Source organism: Dermacentor albipictus, chromosome 1, assembly GCF_038994185.2.
Source record: "Dermacentor albipictus isolate Rhodes 1998 colony chromosome 1, USDA_Dalb.pri_finalv2, whole genome shotgun sequence".
Lineage (NCBI taxonomy): Eukaryota > Metazoa > Arthropoda > Arachnida > Ixodida > Ixodidae > Dermacentor > Dermacentor albipictus.
Genome location: NC_091821.1, coordinates 33,425,386 through 33,446,780, shown reverse-complemented (window position 1 = coordinate 33,446,780; position 21,395 = coordinate 33,425,386). Strand labels below are relative to the sequence as shown.

The window sequence follows — 21,395 nt, the reverse complement described above, 5'->3', positions numbered from 1 at the left end:
GCTTGAAGAACATTGCTGGACCTTAGCCACCAACAGTCATATGACATCTGCAACGCAGTGGATGGGCAGCTCCACAATGGCAGCACGTGGCCTCTCCTTTGTCACCTCTTGCGGGAAACGCAGAGCAAGTCTGCTCAGCGAGCAAACCTGCAACGCCTTTTGCTCAAGGAACGGGCTACCACGAGTGATCAACAGCTCATGACACGCCTGCTGGACAAGTACTTCCCTCAACGACCCGATGTTCCACCCGGCGATTACAGTGGAGAGACAAATGTGACACTCGATGAAGAATTTCACAAGACAGGGATCCGCGCGGCTCTCCACGACCTTAATGGCAAATTAGCACCTCGTCCCGACGAGGTTACGAACAAGACTCTACGAAACCTCGATGATGCCTCGATAACCGGTCTTACGGCAGACGTCAACAAATGCTGGCGAGCAGGTCGCATGCCAGAGGCGTGGAACGCTCTAAGGCAGTCCTGATACCGAAGCCAGGTAAGCCGTCCAGCCTCGATCATTTGCGGCTCATTTCCCTCACATCCTCCGTTGGCAAGGTGATGGAGCACGTGTTCCTCTCCCGCATCAACCGCCACTTCGAGGACACTGGAGCCTACCCCCCCCCCCCCCCCCCCCGCTATGGTGGGCTTCTGGTCACACCTGTCCACTCAAGTCGTCATGCTCCAGCTCTACCACCAGATTATCAACGACCCAACTAGCGAAACCGGGCCATCCTCGGCCTAGATCTGGAAAAGGCATTTGACAATGTAGCACATGCAGCAATCCTGAGCCGAATAAGCAAGCTCAACATGGGCGAGCGAAGCGATAACTACATCAAAGACTTCCTGTCGTGCCGCACAGTCACCCTCGCGGTCGACAGCATGACACCCGACGAACATGCACTAGGAAGCACCGGCACTCCTCAATGGTCGGTCGTATCCCCGCTCCTTTTCAACCTGGTGATGCTGGGTCTCTCGGCCTACCACGACGAGATTGACGGCCTCCGTCACGCCTTGTATGCAGATGACATCACCCTGTGGGTCGACAAGGGCAGTGACGGTAAGCTAGAATCCACCTCCCAAGCAGCGGTCTCTGCCGTCGAAACCTACCTCCAAGACACAGGTCTCCGACTATCTCCACTCAAATCGGAACTGGTCGTCTACCGCCCGCGCCACCGGCCCAAGCCTACAGGCGAATCGCGCCAGTGTGACGAAATAATCCTCCATACACAAGACGGCTCCTGTATTCCCAGAGTCCCGAAGATACGCATCCTCGGCATGCATATAGCAGCCAACAGATCAAACATAGAAGCTATCCGCAAAATCGAAGGCAAGGTCACAGCGGGTTACGCGCCTGATCAAACGCATTACAAGCAAGCACACGGGCATGAAGGAGGACAGCGTCATGCGCTTCATACACTCTTTCGCAATCAGTCACATTGCTTATGTGGCTGCCTTCCCCAACTGGAACGTCACCGAAAAGGAGAAAATCAACACCCTTATACACAAGACTTACAAGATCACCTTTGGCCTACCGGAATCCACAAGCACTCCTCGTCTGCTACAGCTGGGGGTATACGACACATTTGAGGAAATCGTGGATGCTCAAAGAGCCTCGCAACTAGAACGCATGTCCCTGACAGCCACGGGCCGGTACATCCTGCAGAAACTCGGCTTCAGTTACCACGTCCAACACGATCAGAAACAGGTCGTTCCACCCGACCTCAGCAAGACGCTGATTGTCGCCCCTATCCCTCGAAACATGCATTCCGAATATAATCGGGGCCGACGCCAGGCCCGTGCCAAGGCATTGCTGCGCTCCTTGGGCGGGAAGAGGACTACGCGCTTCGTAGAGGCGGCAGAATACACACGAGAACACCGGTTCACGGCGGTAGTCGTGGACGTTAACTCCCGGCTTACGCACGCGTGTAGTGTCGCAACGGAATACCCAGAAACAGCGGAAGAGGTAGCGATTGCGCTTGCGCTTAGCGACCCCGTCTGCGAGGTAGTTCTTCGCGACTCACAATCCGCGGTTCGCAACTACGCGCGCTGTTTCATTTCCTTCGAAGCTCTCCATATCCTAAGGAAAGCTGGTCGACAGCACTTCGATAGCACCGCGATCATGTCGCGGTGTCGCGGTGTCGATCATGCCGCGACCAAGCTCACGTCGCCATCCCCACTGACAAGGGCCCCCCTAACTTGAACGAGGTAGCACACCGCTCTGCGCGAGAAGTGACCCGCCGCGCAGAATTGGAGACCGCCTCTTCGAGTTCGGAACTCCTGGTTCAAAACACGCGAGCACGCTTGGTCAAATACAATGATATCACCAAGCACTACCAGCTAAACAGGCGGTTATTACCCCTACCACACTCGAAACTGAAACGTCGCCAGGCAGTCGTCTGGCTACAACTACAGATACAAACCTTCCCCAGTCCGGTGCGACTGCGGCACATTTTCCACGCGCAATACCCGATTGCTCTTTGCAAGTTATGTTAGGAAACTAGAGCGACGCTCTCACATATGTTGTGGGAGTGTCGTGTTATATCACCTACAATGGCAGTAGCTCCGGAGGCTCTTACGTCGAAGGGGGCCGCCGCACTGTGCAGCTCCAACCTCAAGACGCAAGAGTGGGCAGTCCAGCAGGCCCGAGAGGCGGCGACGAGGCAAGGCCTCGAAGTCCCCTCATGGGAGACCTGAGCCCGGGTCGTTAAACTTTTCCGCATTAAAAAAAAAGTTGTTTCCATCCATCCATCCATCCATCCATCCATCCATCCATCCATCCATCCATCCATCCATCCATCCATCCATCCATCCATCCATCCATCCATCCATCCATCCATCCATCCATCCATCCATCCATCATCCATCCATCCATCCGTCCATCCATCCATCCGTCCGTCCGTCCGTCCGTCCGTGTTTATTTTATGCGGACGACATTGTGTTGCTAGCTAACAAGCAAAGTGATTTGCAACGTCTGGCTAATATCTGTGGACAGGAAGGCGAGAATATAGGTTTAAAATTGAGCGTTAGAAAATCAGGTGTTATGGTATTCAGTGAAAACAGTGAACAGACAGCGGCAATACAGGGCCAGGAAATACCTGGGTAAAAGAATGTAAATACCTTGGTATATAGATAAACGAAGGCAATATATGGAAACACAGGAAAAAACAATAACAGTAAAGGGGAAGAGAAATGCATGTCATATTGAAGCACAGAGCGCTGTGGGGATACAACACGTACGAGGTGCTCCGGGGTATGTGAAAGGTATAATTGTTCCAGGACTTACTTTTGGAAAAGCGGTTGTTTGCTTGAAATCAGGGGTACAATCAGGGCTCGATGAGAACCAAAGGTCAGTGGGACGCCTGGCATTGGGCGCTCGAGGGAAGACTTACAAATGAAGCTGTGCAGGGTGATATGGATTGGACTTGTTTTGAAATGAGGGAAGCTCACAGTAAAATTAATTATCAAGAACGACTGAGGAATGCGGAACAAAGTAAATGCGCTGAAAGAGTGTTGAGGTATCTGTACAGGAAAAACATTAATTTACAGTGGAGGAAAAGAACTAGGAAGCTTACCAACAAGTATGCGGCCTGTAGGGTGAGCAACACAGCTACAAAGAATGTCAAGCGGAAATTCAGAGAGGCTGAAATAATCTCATGGGTGGCGGCAGTGGAAAAGGAACCTGCCATGAGTAACTACTTAAGAGCAAAAAACGAAATCAGGAAAGAAACAATTTATGATATCTCAAAGGGAAGCTGATTACTTTTCGAAGCTAGATCAGTATTCCTTGGAACATGGACCTATAAAACGATATATAAGAAGGAAGAAGCATGTGCTTGCTGCGGTGGAGCTAGGGAAAGGATGGAGCACGTTGTATTAGAATGTGCAGATAGCTGCCCAGCGATCGATTTAGGAATCACTGGCCTCCTTGAAGCCCTTGGGTTCAGCGAAAGTAGGGGGAAAGTAAACATGTCCGCAGTAGAGATTACTAAGAGGCCATTGGAAGATTGGTGGACGAAAAGTAGGGAAACGACAAACAACAGAGGCATACAAAAACAAAGTTCACAATAGGGGTTCAGAAACTTTGGTTATGGGAATTCATCGCGGTTGCTTTTTCCTTGTCTTATTTCTTTTTAACATAGGTATGACATAAGACAAAATAACAAGAGCTTGGTGGCGCAACCCACCGTTCCGTTCCAAAGAGGACGCTCATAACATTCATCCATCCATCCTGCCGTCTATTCCTTGGTGTTCCAGTGTTTATGGATGGCAGCAGCACATATTCAGCCAGGCTCAAACTCTAATGAGTCGGATTGCGCACTTCGCCAACGTCGCTTTCAAAACCATCTCATGTGCGCTTTATAAGAGAAACAGCGTATCGCCCTCAGCGCTTCACCGCGTCCTTTCACTGGAAGCTGAAATCTCTATCTTTGCTAATTGTGCTAAATACGCGATAGAATTGCAAAGTTTCTACGCAGACAAGGTAACTCTATCGGTTTATTGTGGCATTCTTAATATAGCCTCCTCTTCAACTCCTCCTCTGCAGGTGGTTGCTGGTCGCTAGCGATGCGGCTCGCCGCAAGTATTTACTACTTTTCGTAGAAATTGAGAAACTATGTAGTGAAACTCGGCACATGCATGGGATCGAAATTATGGTATTATGTTTTTGCTCTGCGGTCTTGCCCATATTATTACTGCAAGAAAATGAAGCACACCGGAGTTCACTAACCGGCGCCTATATATGCCATGGACCCGCATACAACTTTGGAACTTTTACCTGGTTATAACCCACGGGAAGAAAACGCTACTGTGCCGCTTGCGAGTAGGAGTTTCGCAAACGCCTAGTAATTCCTAATGGGAGTGGCGGACAGTCGCAACTGCAGCAGATGTGGTGTCGAAGGAACGACCAAACATCTCCCGTATGACTACCCTACATACGAAGACGAGAAGAGTGCCATTCGTACAGCTTTGGAGCACTTAGACGACCATCCTTTCACAGAGAAGATCTTGGGCCCATGGCCTCGTGCGTCTGCTATGTGCAAGGCCACAAAGGCGCTGGTGCGTTTCTTGAGGTGCACCAGCCTGTATGACCCCCGGTGGCAGACTCGGCGATGAACGCTTGTGTGTGTAACAGTGCCAACGGTGAACTTCTTTCTTCCTTCTACTCTTTCAGTCCCCTTTCCCCCTTAGCCAGCGCACGGTAGCCTACCAGGCTCATCCTGGTTAACCTCCCGGCCTTTCCCTTACGAATCCTCTCTGCCTGTCTTCTTTTATGCGAAGCATGTTACTAGAGCTCAACCCAGCTCCTCAGGCGCGGCGGTGTCGCCTTCAATACCACGTGACACCGTGACGTCACGACAGAGGAGAAACGGGGCTGTAACTCGCGCCGTCGCTCGCGGCGACGCGGCGGTATATAAGCAGCTGCGCTTGCCTCTGCTAGACACTCACGAGGTGAGATGCCTGCTGGAGACAGAACTGCTCGTTGGAATGAGAAGCGAAGGTTGCGGCGTGCTACAGAGTCTGTTTCTAGGTGGCTTTGCTACGGCGCAGCGACTACGCGCCCCGCATCGGACGCGGAGAGCGTCGAGCAACGGAGCGTTCGGCGCGACAACGAAATGTGCGCCTGAGCAAGCGCCGCACGCCTGAGCCGACGCCGACGACACCGGCTTTTCTGCGACACGAGCTCCTTAACGCTGTCGCGTTAAAATAAAGGCTAGTATGCTTCGCATCCTGCGCTTAACCTTAGCTAAGCCACAGCCCTTTTTTTATCGAGACGCGACTTCCACAGACAGAAGTGACATTCGCGCCAGCTTTCTGACCGAGGGCAGCTTAGCCAGAGCTCCGAAAAGCTACAAGCGTACGGGAATATTGCATTCGGCCCTCGACGTTTCGTAGTTAGTTTCTGCGCCTGTTTTACGAACGATCGACATAGTCTAGTCTACAACGAGAAAATGCACAAAATGAGACAAATGAAAGGCGAGCACGGGGGAAAGGGAGAATATATGTTTAGACGGTCGACGAACAAATTCAAATTGGCCAGGAAACACGCATAAGCCATTCAAGAGCAAGCACGAGGGAAACGGAGCAAAATCGAAAGCTTTCGAGATGGCCCGGGCAAGAATCCGGTAAAAAAAAATGTTACTGGGACAAGGAGCAAGGAAAGGGGAGTGTAAAAGGCTGTGTTCTATTATGCGATATGCCGAGTTTATAGGCCGACAATGGTATGGCGTCATCACGAATTCCACGAAAGTTAGGAGCACGCACTGAAGGCACTTTGTCGAGAGCGCTCGCGAAATGATGAAATAAAGTACGGAGAAGCAAAAAAAGAAGAAGTTACGTATTGAACGGAGCATTCTTTTCCTCACGACAATGCCGGCCGGCGCACATCGACCGCGGCCTTGCGCAAGCGAGGGGCCGAACGCGCGCGCCCCTATAAGCGCGCTCGGTCGCGCGACGACGCCATTCGTCACCGTCCCCGTCAGCCGTTCGCCGTCCTCTTCCTTGTCCCGTAGACGCGCGTAGATCGCGCACGTCACGTGCACAGCGTCGCTCTTTGAGACGCAATGCGTCCGCGTCCACCCACTTGGCGACGGCGGCGAGAGGCCGGCTTGTCCGAATCGCGGTGGCGCGCGCACGTCACGCCTGCACGCGAGTCTGTCACGCCTGCACGCAAGCGAAGGCGATCGCGACAAGGGCGCCCGCTTCGCGCCCCCGTAGCGCTGCCTCAAGTTTTTTTGTTGTTGTTGTTTATGACATTGGAAAAAAAGACGAAAAAAGTAAGGAAAAAAAAAACACTTTTAAGGACGGACCGCGTACCATAAAATAAATCGGTAGGCCTAAGTCCTCGCTGATTAATTCAGGAAGTAAAAAAATAAGAAAATATAAAATAATAATAATAATAATAATAATAATAATAATAATAATAATAATAAAAATAAAAGAAAGACAGAAATAGGAGAATATGGAAATGTACGTAATAGGAGAACAAAATATTCCGTGCGGAGGAGGTACATATATACACGGTGTATTCTCACGCAAGAGCCAGCAGTAATGAGCCTTCGTGGCGCAACGTAGACACAGGACGGGCTTTCTAAAGTCCAAGTCTCAAATACAAACGTCTCACAAAATACAAAAGTCTCCAAAACACAAACGATACCGTCGCCTAATAACAAACTCTCCAGTCAGCGGGTCGTACATACATCGTGTAAATGCATGCACAACAGCACAGTAAACATAACATAATTCACAAACACATGCATATATACAGCCACATTGAAATGAAAGGAACAATACAAGCGTTAATAACGTCCAACAATGCCACTGTCTTCAAGAAAAGTCTTTAGTGCTTTTAAAGCGCTCTTTTGCAAGGACGTTGTTGGCCAAGAACCCAAAAGTTTCTTTAATCTGAAAGGTCCGCGGTTTAATTTGAGGTATGTCGTGATGTGGGTAACCTAGAAGGAGGTGATATATATCTTCGCCTACAAATTCACAATCACATTCGGGGGTTTCCGCACGGCCAATTTTGTGTAAGAAATGCTTTGTATAGGCAGTGCCTAGCCTTAATCTATGAATAAGGGTTTCCATAGTTCTGTCTAATCACAGTGAAAATTTGAATTCAATAAACCTATCAATATGGTATAAGTCCGAGCTCTTAGAATTCTGGTCAAACCAAGTGTTTCTACCCATTTTGAAAGACGTTGTCCTTATAATGCAGTGTAATTCATTCTTTGATATTGGGAGCGGAACCGCATCATCTTTGAGGTGTGCTTGTCGTGCTGCTTCATCGGCTGCTGTGTTGCCAGGGATGTTGAAATGCTCTGGTATCCACTGGAATGCTATTGCAAGTTTCGCTTCACTTGCCTTGTGATGTTTTTAAGTGTTTCGTATATTACACTATCACGGAATGTTTTCCCTTTTGTGCTGCAGATTGATGTTGGAGCCACCTGTGAATCGCTGGAAATTACCCATTTTTGCGCAACTATTACTGACAATATAAATTTTATCGCACATACGATTGCGAACAGTTCGGCCGTTGTGGCCGAAGTCGCACGAGATAACTTAAATGATTCATGTTTGTTGAGGTGTGGTTTATTGAATGATGAAGTTCAAGATGTTGCTGTACTGGACCCATCTGTATAGACGTGCGTGTATCCTGAATACCGCATATATATCTGGTAAAGGGCTAGTTGTTGAGCAGCTTGAATGAACATGTCTCTTTTTCTGAATATCCCATCTACTGACAATTCGATTTTTGGAAGTGTAAGCAAGCAACCATGGAGGATATTCGACATCTGAGTTCCAAAATTAATTTCTTGGCAATATGTGAAGATTTTCTCGAATTTCTGTATGAACATAAGTTCTACCTCGTTTCATTATGTCTAGAGGCAATGGGTGGCTTTTATGCTGTGTTTGAAGACGGAAATAATGTCGGCATGTTTCTGTAGTTCGCATAACTAGAAATGGTGATTCGCGAGCCTCAGCTATTACAAGAGAGCTAGAAGTCGCTCGTGGAACTCCTAGAGATATGCGTAGTTCTCTAGCTAAAAGTCTTTGAAGTCGCTCTTCTGACATGTGGGAAAGTCCGTGTAAGATGGGCGCGGAATATGCAATTTTTTGTCGTATTAATGCATCGTAAACAGTCAGCATGGACGATACTGATACGCCCCATGATGTGCCTGCAAGTCTGCGAAGTACAGTAACTGTGGCATTTACCTCGTTTTCGAGTTTTTTTTTTATGTGGCGTGCCCAGGATAGCTGCCTATCGAGTATTACGTCAAGAAATCGATGCTGTGTGACAATCATTAGAGGGTGTCCTTCCAGATTAGGAGTGCAATTTTTTAACTGCCTCCGAGTGAAGGGCAATACAGCTGCCTTTGTGTGTGGTAGAACCATTCCTCTCTCCCTAAAAAGTTGGTTAATGATATTTATGCCGTCTTGCAATGCCATCTGAAGTAATTGAGCATTAGACACAGATGTCCAAATACACACATCATCTGCATACAGCGAAAACTTTAACTGTGATGGCAGCCTTCTTGTTAAATCAGTCATGACGCAGTTAAAAAGAAAGGGGCTGAGTACGCTTCCCTGTGGTACTCCCTGTTTGACAACATGTTCAGCACTCTTTCCTTCACCCACCTGAACAAATATTTTGCGACCTGATAAAAATTCAGAAATTCATCGTAAGGACCTGCCAGACAGTCCAAGTTGCAACGTACTTAGCAGAACATGAACGTGACTAACAGTGTCAAATGCCTTCTTAATGCATAGGAATACTGCTATCGTCATGTTTCCACGTGCACGCCCGTGTTCCGCACAGGTTACTATATGTAATATTGAATCCATTGTGCATCTATGTTTTCTAAAACCTACTAAGTAGTTGGTCAACACATTCGTTTCATTACACCTCCATTGAAGCCACGCGTCAATCATTTTCTCCATTACTTTGCATAAACAACTTGTCAAACTAAATGGGCTGAAGGATTCAAGGCACAAGGGCGTCTTACTCAGTATTAAAATTGGTATGATTCGAGCGACTTTCCAAGAGTCAGGTACAGTTTCTTCTATCCATAAGTAATTGTAGATGTCTAAAAGAGCATTTCTACCTGTCGGTCTGAGATTTCTTAGCATATTTACGTAATGCCGTCCGGCCCAGCAGCGGACTTTTGGCGACATGATGAAATTGTATATTGAAGCTCGCTTAATGTGAAAGTATGATCTAATTGAGGATGTTGGGTCCAGTAGCAAGCAGTAATTTTTTGCTTAGCTAACATTACTGAAATATCAAATTCTGCACATTCCGATGAAAATGGAGATCTGGAAATAAGCTCACAAAATTTATCTGCAACTATTATTTTACACGTGTCCCGGGCTACAGTGAGAGCACGAAATGGGAAGCTTTGTGTTACAGGTCCGCTTAAAGAACGAATTACTAGAAAAAATTCGCGGGACAGACGTGTGAGGAGACAGCGTGCCGCAGAAATCGCGCCAGCGCCGTTTGCCTAAATTTTCCATTCGTCTGCGCATTACATTGTGTATTTTCTGAGCGTTTCTGTATGCTTCTAAACTTCCGCTCCGTCGGTAAGCTCTTTCGGATCGGCGTCGGATGGCTCTTAGGTGTTCATACTCTGCATCAACTGCAGCATAATCTTTGGAATTGAGACCCTCTTTGTGCATAAATTCATATTATCCTGCAAAATTTCTGTAAATCTTTCCACTGTTGCATGTTCATTAATTTGATCCAGTTAGGCGTTACCGAAAAGCTTGCCAGTTGGTTAATCTGCTGTAACGCCTGATATCATAGTGCATGCTAGGGTGATTTACAAGGATGGGAAAATGATCACTTCCGCGCGCTTCCATATCTGTTGTCCATTCCACACCATTCACTAGATCATGTGAACACAGAGTAGCATCTATTCAGCTTGAATATTTATATCCACGAAGAAATGATGGCGACCCATCGTTTAAAACAGTCAAGTTGCATTTATCTATGGCGCAATCAATAGCGTTACCACGTGCATCACAATGATCACTGCCCCAGATAATGTTGTGCGCCTTGTAGTCTCCACATATAGATACATTAGAAGGAGCTATCTTGAAAATATCTCGCAGCGCTTCTACTGAAATTAGATTTTATGGTTGTACGTATATATTAATCACTGTTATGCAGAGCTTACCAAATTTGATAGTATGATAAGTCCTTTCTGACGCACAGGAGCACTCTGATAGCAGCACCTTGACGAGACGTCTTGTGTATCACTTAATTCGAGAGGCGAAAATCGTCACTGATTCCCGCCTCTTGAGTACAAAGCATTGGAAAGTTTTATTGTACAAGCAGTTTACGAAAGTCAGCACACTTCCTTCGAAGAATGTTGGCATTCCATTGAAATATGGGGACATTTTTGTAGCGGTTATTCATGTACTGCTTGCCGCAGTTTCGGCTCCGATTGTTGACATATTAGTGCTTCCAGAGGCAACAAGGCTTTCAATTCTGGTAGGTTGTTTGCTTCTGGTAGAGCAGATAGGATTGCCTTAAGAGCTGCGAAAAGCATTGGCAAAAGCCGCTGTGTCACTGATACGGTGGTGTGTTCGGTATTAGCTGGCGTTACTTCTGCAGTAGGTGCGTAAGGTCGCTGAGAAAATGTGTGCGAATAATCGAGCTTTCTTGTGTATTACTTTCTGCCTGTTGTCGTCTGGGTTTCCGTAACATTGATGCATGAGACTCGGCGCTTGACTGTGATCGTCTTGACTGGTTTCTTGATTGCAGTGTTGGTTGTTCTCTTGAGGAGGAATAGCTTGTTGGTTCTCTTGGCTTTGGTGGCTCCGGTACCCGCTGACGTGAGTGATCTTGCACTGGATGGACAATCTCAAGGTTTGGGGCGGGTTCATTGCGTCGCGGTTGTCTTTCGTGGATTAGTTCATGTCGACGCATTTGTGCCGCTGCCTTTTTTTGAGGGCAGCCTGAGAAGGAGGCGGCATGGTTTCCTGCACAGTTTGCACACTTTGGTTGAAGAAGTGACTTGCACTCCTTGTGGTCATGATCTTCTGAGCAGATTTTGCATCGACGTGTGCTGCGGCAGGTTTTCGCCATGTGCCCAAATCTCTGGCAATTATAGCAACGAAGTGCGGGTCCTAGGTATTCCTCGACAGGGTGACTGGTGAAACCCAAGCAAATTCTTCCTGGAATAGGGCGATCGTCTCTGAAAGTCAGAATTACCGTGTGAAGTGGATGTGACTTCACTGCTCCATCTTCTTGGCGGGAATACCTTATCTGTCTGGGTGCCGATACAACTCCTGTGTCTTTCAAGAAGTCTAGGAGTTGTTCGTCTATATACTGCAGAGGCACATATGTCTTACGTTCCCGACATTTTGCGTGTATGACTCTGGGATAAAGGGCTTGACTTCCAGGCCGCGTACACTTGAGAGCATCAAAAGGCGTTTTGCGGATGCTAAGGAAGCAACGCTGACACTGAAACTTCCATCTCTGGTCGTTCTGAAAGACTACTTTTTCTTTCGCAGCGAGAATTCGGCAGGCACTCGGTTCGGATTTAACTACCAAAAAGTAGTACCTTCACTTGTTGGGCGAAAGACAACCGGAATGCCTTCGGCTCGCTTTTTCTTATACGTGACCAAAGTGAATGGTGCATCTTCACCCATCTATTCTTCATCACTTAGCTCATAATTCGATGTTGTATTATCATATTTGCTGTCTTCTAGGCGTGGTTTCTTGGTCTCGGCTTCGCCGTCAGCCATTATTTCTGAATTCGCCGAAGTTGATTCCGAGTTGTGGAGAACCAAACGTGCCGGCTTTATGAAGCTTTGTGACACTTGCAAGGCCCCAGGCTTTTCATTATACGGCCTGTAGCATCATTCATACGGCTTGCTACACATGGACGAGCATAAGGCTCGTGACGATGTTCTCGGCTTCCGACCGTCGTAGTGGCAGGGTAATAGCCAGGTCCTCAAAAAATAAATGGCGTACCTGTAAGGCGCCTGGCTCGCTAAAAATTCAGCCGACGTCTTGTTAATCAATCGTCGTCAATCGTCGTATTTGTTCCATTTGAAGAGGAGTAGCCAGTTTCTAGTTTTTCTAATAATAATAATAATAATAATAATAATAATAATAATAATAATAATAATAATAATAATAATAATAATAATAATAATAATAATAATAACATTTATTATTATTATTATTATTATTATTATTATTATTATTATTATATTTATTATTATTATTGTTGTTATTAGAAAAGAAAACAAGAATCTAGAGATCGTAGTGGCGATTATCGCGCCGATCACGAAGACCACGCGGCTTTTTCTATGCTCGGTCAAAAAGCCCTATCATTTTGCCTCGAATCCCCTATTTTTTAAAAATAATTTGAGACACTCGTCGCCAGAAAGAACGGTATTTCCCTGTGTGGTGCAAGATGTCTGTAAACTCCTGTCATTCAAGTTACTTTCCATCTGGCGCTTCCTAGCTTGGAAATTGGACCAGAACTCACCTCGGTATAGCTCAATATACGCACATAGCGGTGTGCTGCTGAACGCTAAGTCACGGGCCCGATTGCCTGCCACGGTGGCCGCATTCCGATATGGGCGAAATGCAAGAATGCTTGCGTGCTTATTATGCGTAATCCTCCGCTATACGGCGTGCCGCATTAACGCATTCGCAATTTGTGGACGTTAACGCTTACAATTTCATAAATTGGACAAGAAAGGTCGGCGCAATGAACACGCCTGCATTTTTTTTTCCCAAACTTTGTTAGCTAAGTTTTTGTGTGATTGCCCTGTATCTCTCTCTCTCTCTTTTAAGTTTTCTGTAACGGGTTGAAAGCGCAGATGTATTGTAAAACTACCGCGTATAAGAAAATAAGTCTTCACACAATCTCTGCGATCGAATTTCCACGGATTAATAATCGCAGTGTATCGTGCTTCAACGCGGATTATTCGATGCGCAATGACAATCTTATGTGCTAGATATGTGAAATATGTACAGCTGCGCCTTTTTCCTAAGCCTACAGCAGGACGACGCGACCGTTTCGCTGTTTACACACTTAGGTCCTAGACGGCTTCCAGTTTTGTCTACTGACATAGCCCGATAAATTTAGCGCAGGCAAAGGAAGACAAGTGCTAGCAGAAGGAGTGCATTAGTCATAACATTCGTAACATAACACAACCAAAATTTTAGAAGCCATGTTTGGTTTGTGTTATACGCAAGTATAAAAGTATGGGACTTGAGGCATTACACGTCATTTTTTCTTTCGCCTGAAAACGTAAAAATAGGCTTTCGCTACATCAAAATAATTTTAAAAAAGGGTACGTAATAGACTCGTAAAAGTCGGGACCGGAAGTGCCTCGGGGCCACAGACTCGCTGCTGTTATCGCGTGCTGGAAACTGTGTACGCGTTTTCTTCAATGTATAAGTGCTGCAGTGACCGGCCCTAATGTGTGTGACCTGTACTGTGTGCTATACTTTATTCTTTGACAGTTGTCGTCTTGCTCTTTCGTTCCTCTTTCCTCTCCTCCTTCCTATCTTCCATTTATGTGTTTCTGCTTCCTCTCTTCCGAAGAGAAGGCAGACGTTGTGCCCCTTCCGGTGGCAGTTGGCAGCCTGCTCCTCGCTTTCCCTTTCCTGTCAAATATATATGTATGTTTTCAAAACAAATAATAATAATAGGCGCTGAGGCAAACATTGTCGTGTAGACTGCCTTCCAACAACGCTGTTTGTGTGGAAAGTGGGTTCTTGAGTGGTCAGTCTACAACGCATGTGCGCCTTGCATTCGCGAGAACCAGTGATACTAGCAAGTTTGCGGTGAATGATGAAATGGATTCACGCATAGACAACATTTAAAACGTCAATTCTATTAATAAATTCTGGGGTTTTATGTGCCAAAAATACGTTATAATTACGAGGTACGCCGTGAGGAGGGGCTCCGGATCATATTGATCACCAGGTGTTCTCCAGCGTGCTCTAAGTGTTAGTTGAGTACACGAGCGTTCTTGCATTTTCTCCCGTCGAAATGCGGCCGCCGCGACCGGGAGCGAGCTCGCGATCAGGGGAGGTATTCTGTAAGAGTCCACCTAGTGGACACGTCAATTTCGTCTGCTGTTGAAGTTCTGATTGGCTGGGCTGACCTGCGCGTCTGCAGCAACCAGGTGCCACAGCCAATCAGCACTTCAGCAGCAGACGAAATGTGCGGGTCCACTAGGTGGACTCTTACAGAATACCTTCCCAGGTGCGAATGATATCCAGGCCGAGTTGTAATGATAAGTGAAGCAGCCGGACGCACGTTGACATGCGTGTGGCATACCGTCGCAGTTCTTGTGATCTAACGCACTTAGCCTTCTTCTTGTTCTCTTACTCTTTCCTTCCCCTTTTCCTCTCCCCCAGTGCAGGGTAGCCAACCGGGATCAGTCCTGGGTATCCTCCCTGCCTTTCATTTATAATTTTCTCTCTCTCTCTTCTTCTAGGCTGAACGAAGACGATCATTCGTGAGTTCGCGATACGCCACGGGTGGCTTTGTAGGAAATCACGCAGGAAATCCTCACAGCTCATGAGAAAGAGAGAGAAAGGAAAGCACAAATGGAAGGAAGGCGCGAAACGCAGCGGCTCGGGCAATTGATGGCGAGGATGGACTGGTTGGTTTAGGATCACAAAAGAACAGCGCGACCTAAAATTAAATTAAATAATGGGGTACGTTTTACGTGCCAAAACCACGATCCGATTATGAGGCACGTCGTAGTGGGAGACTCCGGAAATTTCGACCACCTGGGGTTATTTAACCTGCACCTAAATCTAAGCACACGGATGTTTTCGCATTTCGCCCCCATGGAAATGCGGCTGCCGCGGCAGGGATTCAATCCCGCGACCTCGTGCTTAGGTAGCCCAACACCACAGCCACTAAGCAACCACGGCGGGTCCACAGCGCTACCTGTCGGGACAGTGCAAGAACGAGCAAAGAGACACAGCGTTTTTAATTTGGAAATGAAATGTGCAATGCATCCGACAACTGGAGACATGGCTGGTTGAATTAAGGTAGACTCCCTTTAAGACAAATGCGATTGGATCACGAAAATTGGTTCGTCTTATCAGAAGAATAATTGGCAACATGACCAGGTGCATCCAAACATCTTACTTCCAAAGGGTAAATGAAGTAGACTTAAAACGGGAGAAACCGACATAAAAAGCATTTATTTAGATGAATTCGATAGAAAACATAATAAAAAATGGAAAACGAAGCGAAGCGTAGCAGAGGAGGAAGGTAGGCGGAGGCGAACTGGGCTGACCTCGTCTAGATGTTTCTACAGGTTTTGTTTACAATACGGACGTATACAGGCTTCGTCTACACCATACTTGTTAATTTAGTTAGTAAGCCAATGTTTACAAGGGGGTGTTCTACACCGGCGGCTGCTACGTACGGCGCAGCCACGCGAGCCCTGTCTTGAATACGATCTGCGATGCAGAGACAGTGTAGGCATCTAGACACACCGAGGGCCGATAGCTTCATGAGCGAGCTCGCGGGTTGGCCATACTCAGTGGAGCCTTGGACTAGGGCACCAACCCTGTGATTGCAGACAGAAGAATCCATCAGAAGATGGAAGACGCCGTCTGAAGCCGCGAAGATCTCTTTTCTAGAGCCCAATAAATGTTTTCCGATCCGATCCGATCATGTGCGCTATAGCGCCCATAAGCTTGCGCTTCACCCGCGTTCACGAAGTGAAACGTCATTGTAACTTTTTTTCTTTCCTCCTCTTGTTTTCGTCTCTGTCTACGGGCGACGTGCGACGCAGGCCTCCAGGCGCCAAGGCCCCGGGCGCGGCGCATCGAGGCACCATAGCCTCCAGATCCGTAGCGGTGGCGGTCACTCCGAATGTTCGTCTTAACCGAAGAGTACGCCTCAAGTCGTTCGTCTTAAGCGGATTTTTTTTTGCCATTGAGTCTATGGAAAACAAAACAAACGTTCTCATGTTGTTCGTTATATGCGAGAATTCTGCTTAACCGAATTCGTCTTAATGAGAGCTAACTGTATATAAATTTTCTCCAGGAGATGCATTCAAGTGCTTGCTTACTATTCTTGAACATCCTTATGTTTGCTGCACAGTCTTCTTTTTTTAGACGGCGAAGTGCACTGCCCATTACAGTACGACTGCTTCGCTATTTCTTTTAAATAATTTCCCTCGCTGTTCTGCGGCCACAGAATGACAGCTGGCTGATTCTGCAGCCGCAGTTAAAGACAGGGTACATAACAGGTTCGTTCGCTTGCACCCCGCTTAGCTTAGCAGAGCTAGGCTATCGCGGCTGTATTTAAGTTATGTTTTTAGGTGCTCTAAAACGTTTAGACAATCGCATTATAGAAGATGATTGTCAGTTCCACATTAGTTACACAGCTCTGTCGCGCTTAATATGGGACATACGAAATACCATAAGCAGGCCTTCCTACACAGTGGACTGTGTAGGAAGATAGAGTGAACTAGATACTAGAGATAGAGAACTAGATAGAGTGATAGATCAGGCCTTCCTACACAGTGGACTGTGTAGGAAGATAGAGTGAACTAGATACTAGAGATAGAGAACTAGATAGAGTGATAGATAGAGTGGACTGTGTGATAGAGTGCTGCATACGCAGCACTCTATCATCCTCCCAAAATCAAGGCTCCAAAGAGTAACCACGTGCAAAAATCTGAAATTCGAAATCACTTTGCGTCGCTTTGGGTTCCACCGCATATGCCCTGCGTAACCAAGAGATTGCACCGAGAGGAAGCCTCACTTCTATATCGTATAAGGACATGATCTGCTAACACACCGGCCTGGTTATTTAAAACGGGGCGAATCAATTCTCCCAACTGTACGGCATGCAACGAGACAGGAGACATTGAGCACTTTTTGTGGTCCTGCCAGCAATTCCAAGATGAAAGAGACACTCTCCTGAAGAATTTGCAAAACAAGGACCTTCCGCATGCGCGCCTGCAACACCTTATATTTCCCGAGGGATCAGCGATGGCCCGCAAAGAAACTCCCCGTCTCCTGATCGAATTCTTAAGAGAGACTGGGTTGATGGACATATGGTGAAACCCATCAGCGGTATTGTGCGAGACGCTCGGGCAGAGCAATTGCCGGCCTTGTTCGCCAGGCTAAACCCGCCTGTTGCTACAATTCACCACCACCACCACCACCACCACCACCACCACCACCACCACCACCACCACCACCACCACCACCACCACCACCACCACCACCACCACCACCACCACCACCACCACCACCACAGTGGACTTGCCCTAAACAAGATGGCCGCGTTCCAACTGGTAATACTGTTAAACCTGAGACAGTTTTTTAAAGTCTGGATGGTGCGAGGGAGCGAAGGCGGCAGGATTGGTGTCACCAGCCCGCATGTTGACACCCTCAATTGCGATTCTAATCCGAAGTCCGCTCTTGTCGTTAGGCCAAAGTAGGTGTGCGGGAAGGACCGTTTACAGAATTTCGCACACCCCCTATATTGGGCGTCGCGAAACAATTTGCTGCCCCGTTCAGGCCACCAGCGAGCACCTGTCGCATCTGCGCTCGCAAATAAATTTCCGTGCAATGAAGTTTTTTGAGGTCACTGATACTGCGCAGAAACACTGAGTTTCGCTTGGTGAAAATACTTACTGCACGTATACGCATTGCACTTATGTGTACCGTATGCATTTTTCTCTCATGTGTCATTTTGTGCATCTGTATTGCAATTGTAGTGTTTGCAACATTTATAATGGTTAATTTTACTATGTACCTTTATCGTTTGCACCATTTGTGCATTTGTACTGTTTCTGTGAGGTTCCAAGCATTAACGTGAGTCAGTTAATAATGTGCCATTATATAATGTACTTTTTTTTAATCTTGTGAAATTACGTATATTATGTGGTATTTGTGATATTATGTAACTGCATTTGATTATTGTCACCCATGTCAAAAGGAGTAGCCGGCACCATATTTTGGTGCCGACGTCTTATTATTTATTCATATCAATAAAAGAAAAATAACGGGGAGGGGGAGCTGCAGGGGAGGAACTTTTGCATACGTGCTACCGAGCCCACGTGTCCGGCAGCATTCAACAACGCCTTTGTTTTGTTTTTTCAAACAAATACTGAACCAGCTTAGTCTCTACGTGTGACGATTTTGCATTTGCCCAGATGCGGAAGAGAAAAGCAGGAAAATGAGGCAACATTAACATTCATGCGGTGTGTTTTGCCTTAATTTGCTGTTATAAATAAACTGTTTACGTTTTGTCTTTCGCAGCCCAATCTAACGCGTATGCAAATGTAGAACTTTATTTCTGAAGCGCTCTCGCTTGTGCGCGCTTTGCCTCCGTAGCTTTGCCTTCGTTGCCCCGGAAAGTTGTCATTCGAAAAATTGACAAACAATTGACATTCGAAAAATCACAAAACAAAAACAAGCGTCAATTTCAGGTTGCGGTAATATATCTTATGGAACAGGTGAGCCGTACAGCCCATATACAGCGGTCGTCGTTAATAGATGTACTGAAGCGTAAAATATTTGAGTTGGAGCGCACCGACCTGTTCAATGCGTGAGAAAACAGAGAGAGAATGCCGATATCAAAGTAAAATAAAATAATAATAATAAAGCGCCGCTACGTGTGCAATAAACGATTACGTAGAAAGAAATATCTTGCAATAGAAAAAAAAAACAGAGAGCGACACTCGAAACACTCTGGATCGGCCGCGGTTCAGAAAGATTGAAAAACGCTGCTTTAAGACCCCTGAAAGTGACAGCGCACTCAGTCAAACCAAGCGCCTGCGTAGCAGGTTCCCATCCAAAGCTTTCCGAGGGGTTGCCGTGAGATGTAGTCGCAGGCACGCAGAGCGACAGCCGAAATAGCGAGGAAAGGAATAATATATAAAGAAGACGTATATTCCCGAAACACTAAGTCTGCAGAGCTTAACGCGCAATACCATCAGCTCCTTTCGATAAGACTCCGAGCAAGAATGCTTCATATTTACACGGAACAGTGGACGCACGCTAAGGTTATGTAATGCCGCGTTTTTTTGTTTTGTGTTTATTGCGATGAGATGTTAAGTGCCGGTTTCTTTCTTTCTTCTTAAGTAAGGAACAAAATATAGCGTGCTCTTTCTACAAAAAGCAACCAAGCGTACCGAAACCGAAAGCAACGGTAGAAGTAATTTGTGCGAAGATAAGTGACTGTGCCAAGAAATCGGAGCGCGCTATCAAAAAAGAAAAACAATGAAGGGCGGGCTGTTACAAAGAGCCGTATACACAAACCGTGGTGAAGCATTGCGGTCAGCGTTGCCGTGGGCTCAGACAAAATGTACGCGGAAGTTCTCCTGGCGTTCTAGAGGTGTCGGCAAAGATGTACATATTAAAGCAAATACCGACCATTTCTTCTAAAAATCCACACCATCTGCTGCTCGAGCGCTCTGAATTCACATAATTGTTTTTTCGCATGTCAAAAGCAGCGACTATTTGTTTTAGAACGTCTTATGTTGCGGCGGTGCAAGTTCCAATCTCCGTGCGAATACTGGACCAGGGGCTGGTAATTAGCAAATATTCAGTTGCTCGGACTGCTCTCAACTCTGGACAAGATCGTGAGAAGGGAGTAGGTTGCGCGGTCTAGGTGTTGGTTCAGCAGTCACTTGCTTTTCGCTTTCAGCCCCTTGAAATGACGGTCAGCCTAGGAAAGCTTTAGTACGGTTCTAAAGAGAGGCCTCAAAAGAAAACCAATGACCTCGTCTTCAGGCAGTTACCCTTATACGGGACAGAGACTTTGCAGGGAGTGACATGTGTAGATGGTTCAATGAAGAGCCTCGGGCAAAGCGCGCACAAATTAGCGTGTTCCTGTCCGGGCAACTACCACCAGTTATTTGGGAGGTGAAAGCGCGTCCTCCGTTGTAGGGTGAATGTACAGCCTCTCGCATTTTTTAGCTACATCGCTCGAGAACACTCTAACATTCTCGTGCGTCGTCCTGAAGGGAACATCGTATTAGACGACCCTTGCACAGGAGAGTGCTTAGTGGGCCTGAGAGTACTTCTGCCGTTCTCGCTGATTATCACCCCTTACGAAAATGGGTGTTGAATTTCCATTGTCGATTTGTTGTACTATAATTGAGTCAAGTCAAAGTACACGGAATTTCAACACCAGTTGACTCACCACAACGAGAGTTCAACGGAATTTCCGTTGTCCACTGCCAATGATTTTTCCGTTGAATGCTTTCCAATTGATTTCTCGTTGTATTTTCACGTTGCGATTACACCGGTACCACATGGTCACTTTCAATCGTGATCTTGCTCCATTAGGATCAATAATACGCGCATCGCGTTCGAGCCTCTTTATCGCGATCATAGGCTGACTACCATTTGTTTGATACTGTGTCTCGATGCTTAGCCAAAGGTTAGTGTGGATCCAAGCACTATAAGTAGCATTGAATTTTTTTAGGACAATTGTTTACATACTGAAGACTACTGAAATCATAAATATAGAAATGAAACAGAAAACTAAGAGAATGAAGGAATAGCATAATTGAGCGAATAATAATGAGGAGCAAGAATATGTCGAGAACAGTGTCATACAATCAGCTGATGATAACGGCCCTATTCACAATGACAAACGAAATATTTTCCTTTAAAAAATGTTTTATGTTGAAATTTTTACAGCACATTAGACAAATTTGACAAGTCCCTTGGACCTGCAACACCTGAAACTCCATGAGCATCACTTAAGTGGACAGTGTTATCAGCTGTCACTGTCAATTGCAATCAAATTTGATCCATATCAGGCTTGATTGCAATCGAAAGTGGCTCTGTGACACCAGGTATTAGATGGAATGACGAAAGCCAGGCGTTCTTCAGCTTGTGGCTGTTTGCGCTTGTTGTTCCACATGTTGACA

General features: G+C 46.5%; 1 protein-coding gene across 3 annotated transcripts in view; it reads right to left on the bottom strand.

The window, feature by feature from the left end:
- The window catches only part of SLO2 (slowpoke 2), a 514,913-nt gene that overhangs the window by 89,567 nt on the left and 403,951 nt on the right, over window positions 1-21,395 (bottom strand). The window lies entirely within an intron of this gene.